The sequence below is a fragment of the Onychomys torridus genome, chromosome 4, assembly GCF_903995425.1.
Source record: "Onychomys torridus chromosome 4, mOncTor1.1, whole genome shotgun sequence".
Lineage (NCBI taxonomy): Eukaryota > Metazoa > Chordata > Mammalia > Rodentia > Cricetidae > Onychomys > Onychomys torridus.
The window spans coordinates 93,482,302-93,494,341 of record NC_050446.1 but is presented as its reverse complement, the minus strand read 5'-3'; the positions used below and the strand labels follow the sequence as shown (position 1 = coordinate 93,494,341).

Sequence of the window (12,040 nt, the reverse complement as noted above, 5' to 3'; positions counted from 1 at the left end):
GAAGCACAGCTGTGGGGTGCCAGGCTGCTTCCAGGCACTCGATCCATTGTATAATGTTGACCACACTTGTCTAGCATGTTAGAAAGCCTTGGGTTCAGGAAAAGAAAAGAAAAAGGCATTTTATATATAGTCATCAGGAAAATCAGGAGCAAACTCTATAAACCAGGTGATGCTCGGGGGTGAAGAGATGAGCACTGGGAAGAGCAGTGGGGGAAGTGGGGCTGGCCCGGGGCAGACTGTGGGAGCTGCGGTATGGACCACTGGAGATTGTAGTTGGGGGGAAGAGCTCCTGGTGTTGATACTAGAAAGACGGTGAGACCTGAGGCAGAGGCGGTAAAAGTATGCAACCGTGAGAAAGAGTGGGCTGGGAAGGCGGGAGAGCATCTCAGGAAGGCGCCGTGGACTTAACGACGTTTAGATGTAGCAGATGAAGGAAGGGTGTAGGGCAGGTGGAGACCTGGCAGGTAGTGGCCCTTGTGCAAGGGACAGGGGAGGAGCTGAGTGAGGGGGTAGAGGTCACGTGACTGAGCGTAAGCGCTGCTCGGGACACTAGGGACCTTCCCGGGGAAGCCCCAACACCACCTGCTCCAGGGCAGTCACCAATAACTCACTAGTGAATGTTTACTAGTAATTGCATAGTCGAACTCTCTTATGCCTCAGTTCCTGCATTTATAAAATGAGAGGAATCTCTTAATAGCATGGTGAGTACAGTCGGAGATTATATAAATCGCTCTGGGCTGACTTTGTCTTTAGACAACGTTACTAGTATCTGATACCTGATTGTTGACTAAATTCAGATTCAGATCAAAAGGATCAAACCCAAATCCTCACAGACAGCATGTGAGCACTGCATGGTGAGCCACATCCTCAGCCTTAGATTTTCTGTTTGAAACAGCTTTAGATTTAAATGAAATTGGAGGCTGGCGGTGTAGCATCCTTGGTAGAGGGCTTGTCTAGCTTCATAGAATTAGACCCTTGGCACAGCATAAAACTAGGTTTGGTGGTAGTCCCAGCAGTCAGGAGGTAGAGACAGGAGGCTTAGAAACTCAAGGTCAAAATTGAAAAGAGAGAGAGAACATGTTTTGGCAGCACTAAAATACTAAAAGATTGAAATAAATACTAAATATAAATAAAATACTAATAGAGAAGATTAGCATGGGCCCTGTGAAAGGCTGATTTGCAAACTCTGGAAACATTCCACACTTAAAAAAGAAAGGAAGGAAGGAAGGAAGGAAGGAAGGAAGGAAGGAAGGAAAAAATTTAAAGAGAAAAAGTTCATGTTCATTCTTGACCATATAACAAAGTAGAGGCCAGCCTGGGCTACATGAAACCTTATTTAAAAACCAGGGAGAGCCTGGTGGCAGTGCGCACACCTTTAATCCCAGCATTCAGGAGGTAGAGCCAGGCTGATCTCTGTGAGTTTGAGGCTAGCCTGGTCTACAGATCGAGATCCAGGACAGGCACCAAAACTACACAGAGAAACCCTGTCTTGAAAAACAAAAGACAAAACAGGAAGAGCTGGCGAGGACTTGCTGAGGAAGGATAAGAAGCTGAGTTCAGATTCCCTGAGGCAGCCACGCTAAAGCAGGCGTCTGGCTAGGTACGCTGAAGCACCTTTAATCCCAGCACTCAGGAGGCTGGAGGCAGGCCGGTGAGCACGACAAAGCACAGTGAAATCTGAAATCCCAGCACTGTGAGACGAGACAAGCGGCTCCCCAGAGCTTGCTGACCAGACAGTCTAGCGATGAGTGAGCTCCAGGTTCAGTGAGGATTCTCAGTTTAAAATGAGAGAGGGGATGGGGGTGGGAGACTTGGCTCAGTGGATGAGAGCACTGTTCTTCCAGAGGACCCAGGTTCACTTCCCAGCACCCACATGGCAGCTCAGGGGACTGGATACCCTCACACAGGTAAAAACACCAGTGCACATAAAAATAAATAAATGTTTTTAATTAAAAAAAAATAAGGGAGAGGCAGGCAGGTCTCTGTGAGTTCAAGGCCAGCCTGGTCTACATAGTAAGTTCCAGGCCACTCAGGGCTACATGTGAGACCCTGTTTCAAACAAAATGTTCCCGAAAGTGTGGCCTTGCCTGTGTGAAGTCTGGGCTCAGTCCCTGGCACTGAAAACAGAATCTGACAGTAGCAAAAGTTGACCAGATGTCAGTTAATTAGCTAAGTAGCCAATAGGGGAGAAAAGATAGCAAAACAATGAACTCATTACCTTTGTGGAGCCTGAAATTCCTCTTTACTTCAAAAATATAGTTTGTATATTTTGTCTTGGGCTGACTTAGAACTCACCAGGCTGGCCAGGAATTTACCAGGTATCCAGTGAGGATGGATGACCTTGAATTCCTGATGCTTTTACCTGAGAGCTGTGATGTGAGCCTGTGTTATCTTGTCCAGTTTGTTTGTTTTTGCTGTTGCTGTTTGAGACAAGGTCTTACTCTGTAGCCCAAGCTAGCCTCAAACTCATGGCAATTCTCCTCCAGATCTCCTGAATGCTGGGGCTACAGGCCTGAGCCAGAAGGCCAAACCTCAGGTCCTATTAGTATTTTCTTAATTTTCTTTCATTTCTCCCTCTTCCTATCACTTGTGTTTGTTTTTGTTTGTTTTGGGTTTTGTTTTGTTGTTTTTATAGCTTTGTGCCTTTCCTGGATCTCACTCTGTAGACCAGGCTGGCCTCAAACTCACAGAGATCCACCTGGCTCTGCCTCCCGAGTGCTGGGATTAAAGGTGTGCGCCACCACTACCCGGCCTAGGGACATTTTCTACCAGTCAGGTAGTCCTGGGTTGTAGAAGCAAGTTGAAGCTGGGCAGTGATAATGCATGCCTTTAATTCCCAGGAGGCAGAAGCAGAGGCAGATCTCTATGAGTTCAAGGCCAGCCTGGTCTACAGAGCTAGTTCCAGCCAGGGCAGTACAGAGCAACCCTGTCTTAAAAAAACCAAAAAAAAAAAAAAAAAAAAAAGCAAGCTGAGCCAGTTAGTGGCTCATGTTTTTAATCCCAAATCTTGGAAGAAGAGTCAGGGAGATCTCTGTGGCTTCTAGGCTAGCCTGGTCTACATAGCAAGTTCCAGACCAGCCAGAGCTACAAAATGAGATCCTCTCTGAGAAAAAAAGCAAGCTGGACAATCCACGGGGATAAGCCAATCAGCAGTGTTCCCCTGGCCTCTGCTTCAGGACTTCCCTCCAGGTTCCTGCCTGGAGTTTTTGCCCTGGATTCCCATGGTGATGAACTGTGACATAGAAGTATAAGCCAAATGAATTTTTTCCTCTTTAAGTTGCCTTTGATCATGATGTTTATCCTAGCAACAGAAAGCAAACTTTTTATAAGGTTGCCGGAGATACGGCTGAGTTGGTAAAATACACAGAAGTGGGACGCTGTGGCGTGCATCTGTAACTCCAATGCTGCTGGTGGGAAAAACACAGGCAGATCCCCGTAGCTCACTGCTGAGGCATCCTAGACAAGTCAGTGAGCTCAAGGTTTAGCTAGAGTAATAGAAGAAGACACCCCAGATTGACCTCTGGCCCCCACACAGGTGCACACACACCTGCATGCATGTCTGCACACACCCACACGAGTCTGTGAACAACACACAGACACTGCTCAGCTTCTCCCTCGCCATCACCATCAAATGAGAACACATGTTTTAGTGCAAACCCCAGAGATTTGAATGCACTCCAGTGGTAACAGGCCAGGGTCAAGTGCAGGCGCTAGCCCAGTGGTGTTTAAGGGAGAAGCAATTACAGATTTGGCTGGGCTATGGCTTGGCTGTCCGGCCAAATGCCTGTGGCATCAAAGTTGTGGCTGTCTGCTGGTCTTATCACCATTTGGCAAGCCATCACCAATCCTTTATTACATCATAGATGGCAAACTCCTACCACGTGGGACGCAGCTGGTCTGGGAAGGAAGCACTCCAGAACTTCCCTGCTCTCAAGTTGCTTACAGATTAACAGAGGCATGAGGTGGGATCCCAGGAAACATGGAGCGACCTCTAAACTAGTGAATAAACATTTAGAGAACTGTTCAGAGTCCTGCCATTCAGCAATAAATACAACCACTGTTGACATGGTGCATTTCCTCTGTTTTCTGATATAGAATAATTTCAGATTTTTTTTTTTTAATCTGCAAAAGCAAAACATTCAGGAGCTGGAGAGATGGCTCAGTGGTTGAGAGTGCATTCTGCTCTTGCAGAAGATCCAAGTTTGGTTCCCAGCACCCTTGTGAGTGGCTCACAACTGCCTGTAACTCCAGCTTCAGGAGGAGCCACACAAACACAGAAATCTAAATAAATAAGGAAAAAACAACAAAGAGAACATTTTTTTTTTTTTAAGTGAGGCGCTGGAGAGATGGCTCAGTGGTTAAGAGCACTGGCTGCTCCTGCAGAGGACCAAGAACCCACATCTGCAACTCCAGTTCTAGGGGACCCAGTGCTCTCTTCTACCTCTGCACAGTCAGGAACACAGGTGGGGCACGTACACACACGCAGACTAAACACTCATACCCATAAAATAAATCATTCTCTAAACAATGGAGAGGTGAGATGGCTCAGGAGATAAAGGTGCTTGCCACCAAACCTGATAACCTGAGTCTAATCCCCAGGCCCCACATGGTAGAAGCAGCTAACTCTCTCTCTCTCTCTTTCTCTTTTTTGTTTTTTGAGACAGGGTTTCTCTGTGTAGCTTTGCGCCTTTCCTGGAACTCACTCTGTAGCCCAGGCTGGCCTTGAACTCACAAAGATCCGCCTGCCTCTGCCTCCGGAGTGCTGGGATTAAAGGCATGCGCCATCACTGCCCAGCACCCACTCTTTTTAGTTGTGTTCTGACCTTCACATATGCACCATGGCATATCCACCCCTCCCCCACCCACAGACATACACGTAGACATATACCCCTCACACACAAAATGTAACATTTTGAGACAAAGTCTGTTCATAGGTTTGTCTTTCCTGGAACTCAGTATGTAGACCAGGCTGGCCTCAAACGGAGATCTACTTGCTCCTGTCTTCTGAGTGCAGTGATTAAGGGCGGGTGCCACTGTGCAGTCTGTGTGTGTCACTATTTTAAAAGTGAAAAGTTCAGAGACACAGTGACACACACCTGGAACTCCAGCACCCGATAAAGGTGTGGTCAGTTCTTGTGTGTCAGGAGAAAGCACTCCACATTTGTTTCATTTTGTATTTTAATTTATTTATTATTATTATTATTATTATTATTATTATTATTATTATTATTTTGGTTTTTCAAGACAGGATTTCTCTATGTAGTCTTGGCTGTCCTGGAACTCACTCTGTAGACCAGGCTGGCCTCAAACTCAGAGATCCACCTTCCTCTGCCTCCTGAGTGCTGGGATTAAAGGCGTGTGCCACCACCATCCAGTGAATTTTTTTAATTTTTTGAGACAGCATCTCAGATAGCTCAAGCTGGTCTCAAATTTGCTACCTATCAGAGAATGACCTTGAACTCCTGACCCCAGCTTTTTTTATTTGGCAAGAGTGGCTTGGAGCTCACAGAGATCCACTTGCTTCTGTGTCTGGAGCGCTGAGATTAAAGGTGTGCGCCACTATATCTGGCACTTTTGTTTAATTTTTTAAATTAAATGTTTATTTATTTTTGTGTATATGTGTAGGCACACAGGTCCATGGCGTCTGTGTGGAGATCAAAGGACAATTTGTGGGAGTCAGTTCTTACCCTCTACTATGTGTGTCCTGAGTACCAAACGCAGGTTTTCAGGCTTGGGAGCAAATGCCCTTACCCTCTGCGCCATCTCAGCGAACCATGTCCCTCCTCTCATGCCCCCTCTTTCTGTCTTTCAACTCTTCATTTTTAGGGTTTTTTTGTTTTGTTTTGTTGTTGTTGTTGTTGTTGTTGTTTTGCTTTTCAAGACAGGGTTTCTCTGGGTAGCTTTGCGCCTTTCCTGGAACTAGCTCTGTAGACCAGGCTGGCCTCACAGAGATCCGCCTGCTTCTGCCTCCCAAGTGCTGGGATTAAAGGCGTGGGCCACCACTGCCTGACTCATTTTAAATTTTTATTTATTATTGTGGTGTGTGTGCATGATGTGCGTGTGGGTGCAGGTGCAGGTGTACCACAATACATGTAGTGTGTGGGTGCAGGTGCAGGTGTACCACAATACATGTAGTGTGTGGGTGCAGGTGCAGGTGTACCACAATACATGTAGTGTAGATATCAGAGGACAATTTTGTACAGTTTTCTCCTTCCACCCTTATGTGAGTTCCAGGCATCAATGTCCAGTTATCAGATCTCTGTGGCAAGTGCCTTTACCTGCTGAGCCACCTCACAGCACCCCTACCCCACCCCACTTTTCTTTTAAGTTGTTTTTTTTTTAATGATTTATGTGTATGAGTGTTTACCTGCACATATGTGCTTGTCCAATGCCAGTAGGGGCCAGAAGAGGGCATCAGATTCCCTGGACCTGGAGTTACAGATGGTTATGAACAAACATGGTAGAGGGACTCCAGCCTGCTTGAGCATGTGACTCTGGCAGGCCTTGTCCTTCTCCCCCAATTTCCTCTGCTTTGCTAAGACCCCTCCCTAAAGCTAGCCCCCAAGTCTAGTCCCCTATTTGGCCAGTCTCTCTTCTTAAGGCTGACTGCCAAGGTCCAGCTTTCAAAGTATTGAAGTCCAGCAATCAAAAGCCACCTTTGGCTGCCCTAATTAACATGACTAATCAAATTTAAGCCACCACCGCCTGTCTTTCTTCCTTTCTTTCTTTCTTTCCTTCTTTCTTTCTTTTTTTCCTTCTTTCTTTCCTCCCTCCCTTTCTCTCTTTTTCTTACTTTATTTTATTTTGAGACAGCAATTTACAATGGCCTGTAACTCACTCTATAACCAAGACTGGCCTTGAACTCCATATGTGACTGAAGCTGGACTTGAACCTGGACTTGAACTCCTGATTGATCTCCTGCCTCCACATCCCCATTTCTGGGATTATGGGAATGCACAACAATACCCAGTTTTGTTTTGTTTTGTTTTTTCACGTTAGACGGGTAATGTGCCAACGTCGTAAAAAGGCTTACTGGGCGGCACACATCACGCATTGGCGTGAATTCCCAATCATCACGCTTATGAACCAAAAAAGGATCCAATACTCAGTTTTTAAAATTCCTCTCAGTCCATGGGTGATGGTGGTGCACACCTTTAACCCCAACCTCGGGAGGCAGAGGCAGGTGGGTCTCTGAGTTTGAGGCCAGCCTGGTCTAGAGCGAGTTCCAGGACAGCCTGGACTACACAGAGAAACCCTGTCTCAAAACAAACAAACAAATAAGTAAAAATCAACCCTCTCAGTCAGTTCATTATCCCATCCTGGGGGTATGCGAGGTCAAGCAGAGACCAGCAAACACTCTCTGCTGTAGGCTTTTGTTTCATTTATTTATTTGTTTGTTTGTTTGTTTATTCATTAATTAATTAATTCATTCATTCATTTATTTATTTTGGTTTTTCGAGACAGGGTCTCTCTGTGTAGCTTTGCACCTTTCCTGGAACTCACTTGGTAGCCCAGGCTGGCCTCGAACTCACAGAGATCCACCTCCTCTGCCTCCCGAGTGCTGGGATTACAGGCGAGCGCCACCACCGCCCAGTGCTTCTGAGTGGGAGAGTGACAGATCTGTTGTCTTAGGAAGCTGGGGTGCACTAGGGATGAACAGAAGCAAGACCAGGAGGCAGGTGGGTCTGTCATAAAGAACACTGAAGCGGGGAGTCGGATGCTCCGAGAGGGCAGAGCGCCGGGTGGCGCCCACGTCTGAGCCCCGCGCTCAGGAGGCTGAGGCAGGGGGATACATTTGCCGTGGACCTGGGGGACATAGCAAGCTCCAGACCATTCCGGGCTACCGTGCGTTCCTTCCCACCCCTTAAACCGAGGACACGGCTTTATCAGCCGCTGGAAATAAGGACGGGGACCTCATGAATTAAAGGCAGCCCTGGCTGAGGCTGTGTTCGGCACGTGGGGCTGCACGGGCCCACACGGCTGGTCTTGCGGACCTCTGAACCAGCGGGGTTTCTTCCCCAGTCCTCCTTCCGGCTCACAGCCTCCTCCTTCCGCTTTGTTCCGCGTTGGCGGGCGTCACCTGGTCCGACACTTCCGGTGCCATGAGCTCGAGGCCCCAGGTAGGCTTCGGTCACCGGAGGGCAGAGGAGGGAGGGTCCCGCGGAGCATTCCAGGAGGTCAGGGTGGCAGCAGGGAGATGCCTGAGGAAGGGTAGGGACCTTGGCCAGGCTTTGTGTTCAGTTGTTAGTCATTCATTCATTCATTCATTCATTCATTCATTTATCTACTTACTTATTTACGTATTTATTCATTCTTATTTATTTGTTTGTTTGTTTGTTTGTTTAGGCTTTTTCTGTGTAGCTTTGCGCCTTTTTCCTGGAACTCACTTGGTAGTCCAGGCTGGCCTCGAACTCACAGAGATCCACCTGCCTCTGCCTCCCGAGTGCTGGGATTGAAGGCGTGCGCCACCACCGCCTGGCATGTGTTCAGTTATTTCTGTGGAAAGTTCTGGAAATGTTGATGCCTCTCTGCGCATGGCCACCATTGTGTGGACCATGGGGCCACTGCAGAATGGCCTTGTTGCTAGCGTGCTAGAAGCTGCCCCTCCGCCATCTTCGGCGGCCGTGTGTGTGTGTGTGTGTGTGTGTGTGTGTGTGTGTGTGTGTGTGTGTGTTTTGTTCTTTTTTGAGACAGCCCCTCTGTATAGCCCTGGCTGTCCAGGATCTCGCTCTCTAGACCAGGCTGGCCTCGAACTCACGGAGATCCTCCTGCCTCTGCCTCCTGAGTGCTGGGACTAAAATTGTGCACCACCATGCTTGGCTCTAGATGAGCTTTTTTAAGTGACAGCTCTTAGCAAGCATTTCAGGGTTTAAGGACACTTAGAGGTTGGGGGCAGATATTGTCAGTTGGGGTTGGCTGGAGGCAGGTAGGTGAAGAGAAAAGGAACAGGGAGGCTAAGGCTGAAAATCAGGAAGGGGGAGGACATGATAGAAGCCCGGAGCTGGGAGCCAATGGACAATATGGGGGATGGGGCACCTTGGGAGCTAGAGGGCTAGCCAGTGATGCCGTGCGTGCGGCAGTTCAGCCAAGACCAGTGAGTATAACCCCCAATGCTCTCGATCCAGTTAACTGGGAAACTTTAGAAAGTGTGTCAGATCGAAATACTGTCATCATCACCTTTCAAATCTGGCAAATAAGTGTTAAATACATATAATTCCCCTTTTAATTTAATTTTTAAACTTTTTATTAGAAGTACTTACTAATTTCTTTAGTGTGTGAGTGCTTGTGCCCTTGGGCTGCAGGCACGTGGAGAGAGGACCACCTGGGCGACTCAATTCTCTTCTTCCACCATATGGGTCCCAGGGATTGAACTCAGGTCTTCAGGCTTGGTGGTTGGCATCTTTACTTGCTGAACTGGCTCAAAAGCCCATAAGATTGTTTTTTCTTTCTCCTTCTCTTTATTTCAAAGCTTGCTGATCTCTGGGCTCATTCTTAACAGCAGGCTTGAGTAGGGGTCTGGAGTGTGCCGAAGAAAGACTGGATAAAAGGGATTTTCTTTCTCTGAACGTTTGTATGGAACTAAAACACTTCTTGGAAACTATGGAGTTTTGTTCATCTTTTTTATTTTTTGACTGGGAGAAAATTGTGGTGACAAAGAGTATGAGTTTCTTTTGGTTTACTCTTTTTTTTATTCCTGTTTTTGTTATTATTATATGCGCAGATAAGTGTTTTGCTTGCATGTACATACTTGCACCATATGTGTACCTGGTACCCCAGAGATCAGAGGAAGGTTCAGATCTCCTGGAACTGGGGTTGTGGTGAGACCGGTGAGCTGCCATGTGGATGCTGGGAATGGAACTTGGGTCTACAAAAATAAATACATCTAAAGATGGGTTGGGGATTAGCTCAGTGGTAGAGCACTTGCCTAGCAAGCAAAAGGCCCTGGGTTCGGTCCTCAGCTTAAAAAAAAAAAATACATCTAAAGAAAAATAAATACATTTAAATATGATAAGAAATAAGCAAAAATGCCTGATAACATTACATACTTGAGCATGGCTTGTTGGTTGGGGACAGCCTGTCAGTTTCTTTGAAGTCTCCCGATGCTACAACTCATTTTCTGGTACTTCAATATATTCAAGGCCAAAACACACACACACACACACACACACACACACCTCATTCCAATTCTTATGGTTGTCAGGACAAACAACAGCATTTTTACAAGTCTAGAGCCTCATACAGCTATACTGAACATTCTGGAAGAAAGATATTATTTCCATAACTCGGTGTCAGGATGATAGTGGATTTGTTTGTTTAAGAAGCTGTTGGCCAGGCAGTGATGGCACACACCTTTGATCCCAGCACTACTGGGGAGGGGGTGGGGGTGGTCAGAGGCAGGCAGATCTCTGTGAGTTCAAGGCCAGCCTGGTCTACAAAACAAGTTCCAGGACAGCCAGGGCTGTTACACAGAGGAACCCTGTATGGAAAAATAAAAGACAAAACAAAACAAACAAACAAACAAAAGAAGAAGAAGAAGAAGCTTGTTTTTAGAAGAGTTTAGATTAATTTTTCTAAATTGAGACAGTCCAAGATGTTTTCATGTACCTCGAACCTAGGTTACCTCAATCACGAATATCTTACATTAGTATAGTATATTGGCCAATTTTTGTTTTGTTTTTTGTTTTCCGAGACAGGGTTTCTCTGTGTAGTTTTGGTGCCTGTCCTGGAATAAAGGCATGCAACACCGCTGCCCGGCTTGGCCAAAATTTTTTTTTTTTTTTAATTTCTTACTATTTGTGTGTGTGAGGGAGAGGGGGTGGAGGGGGGGGAGAACACTGAGAATGTGGAATGTCAGAAAACAACTTCTCTTTTCACTGTGGAATCTGGGAATTGAACTCAGGTCATCGGGCCTACTGAGCCGTCTCTCCAGCCCTGTTTTTTATTGAGTCTTGCTGTATAGTCCATGCTGGATTGAATTTCCAATCCTCCTGCCTCTGCTTCCTGGCTTGGTTGTAAAGCTCTTGCCTTACAAGCACAAAGATCTAAATTCTAGCCCCAGAACCATGTAAAAATGCCAGGTAGGGTGACACAAGCTTCTAATCTCAGTTCTGAGAAGGTGGTGATCATCTCTGGGTCTCACTGGCAAGTCAGGCTAATTGATAAGCTCTAAGCCAATGAGAGATGTGTTCCAAAGGAGGTGGACAGTGTTTCTGGGGGTGATACCTGGTAAGATGTGTTCTGGTCTCCACATACAAACACACATGCATTTTTAAAAGTGGGTGTTTAGGCTGAATATGATGGTATATATGTTTATAATCCCAGCACTCAGGAGACAGAGGCAGGAGAATCAAGAGTTCAAGGCTATCCTCTGATACACAGAAAATTCAAGGCCAGCCTGGGCTACATGACACAAAGCCTCAAAAAAAAAAAATTTTTTTTTTCAAATTTTCTCTCTTCTTCAGGGCCAAGGATCCAAAAATATTATTTGAAATTCTTTTTTTGGTTGTTTTTTTTTTGAGACAGGGATTCTCTGTGTAACCTTGGCTGTCCTGGTTCTTACTCTGTAGGCCATGCTGGCCTCAACCTCACAGAGATCCACCTGCCTCTACCTCTTTAGTGCTGGGATTGAAGGCATGTGCCACCACTGCCCAGCTATTTGAAATTGCTATCCTCAACTTATTTTTCTGTCAATCATTTATGGGTGTGAATTATAAACACTTGTCTTATACTAGGTTATTATTGCTTTACCTTGTTCAGTTTGGACCATTCCAGACTCTTCCAGTTGGCTTTTTGTCCGTATGAACTACCTACACTTTCCTTCCTGTTTGTTTAGCACTTGCTATCTATACATGTTCCAGGCTCCCCTTGTCTGTTTCCTGCCCCCATCCTAGAATATGCCATTTATCCAAGACATAATGTTGGTGCCAAGTTGTAACCCTAGCAACTGTGTCTGGAAGTTGGAGCAAATAGGGCAGGTGGGCAGGGAGAAGTTGTAACCCCGGCACCTTGAAGAGGATTTTCCCAGAAGTAGCAGCCAGAA

At 46.3% G+C, this 12,040-nt stretch overlaps 1 non-coding gene and 1 pseudogene across 1 annotated transcript; one reads left to right on the top strand and one right to left on the bottom strand.

The window, feature by feature from the left end:
- The first annotated feature begins 1,106 nt into the window (after nucleotides 1-1,106).
- On the top strand, nucleotides 1,107-1,207 carry LOC118583264 (annotated as a pseudogene).
- A 5,786-nt stretch (nucleotides 1,208-6,993) lies between these two features.
- On the bottom strand, nucleotides 6,994-7,098 carry LOC118583316. The gene has a single exon (XR_004944899.1). It is a non-coding gene; the product is annotated as a small nucleolar RNA U13 (small nucleolar RNA).
- Between the last annotated feature and the right edge of the window lie 4,942 nt (nucleotides 7,099-12,040).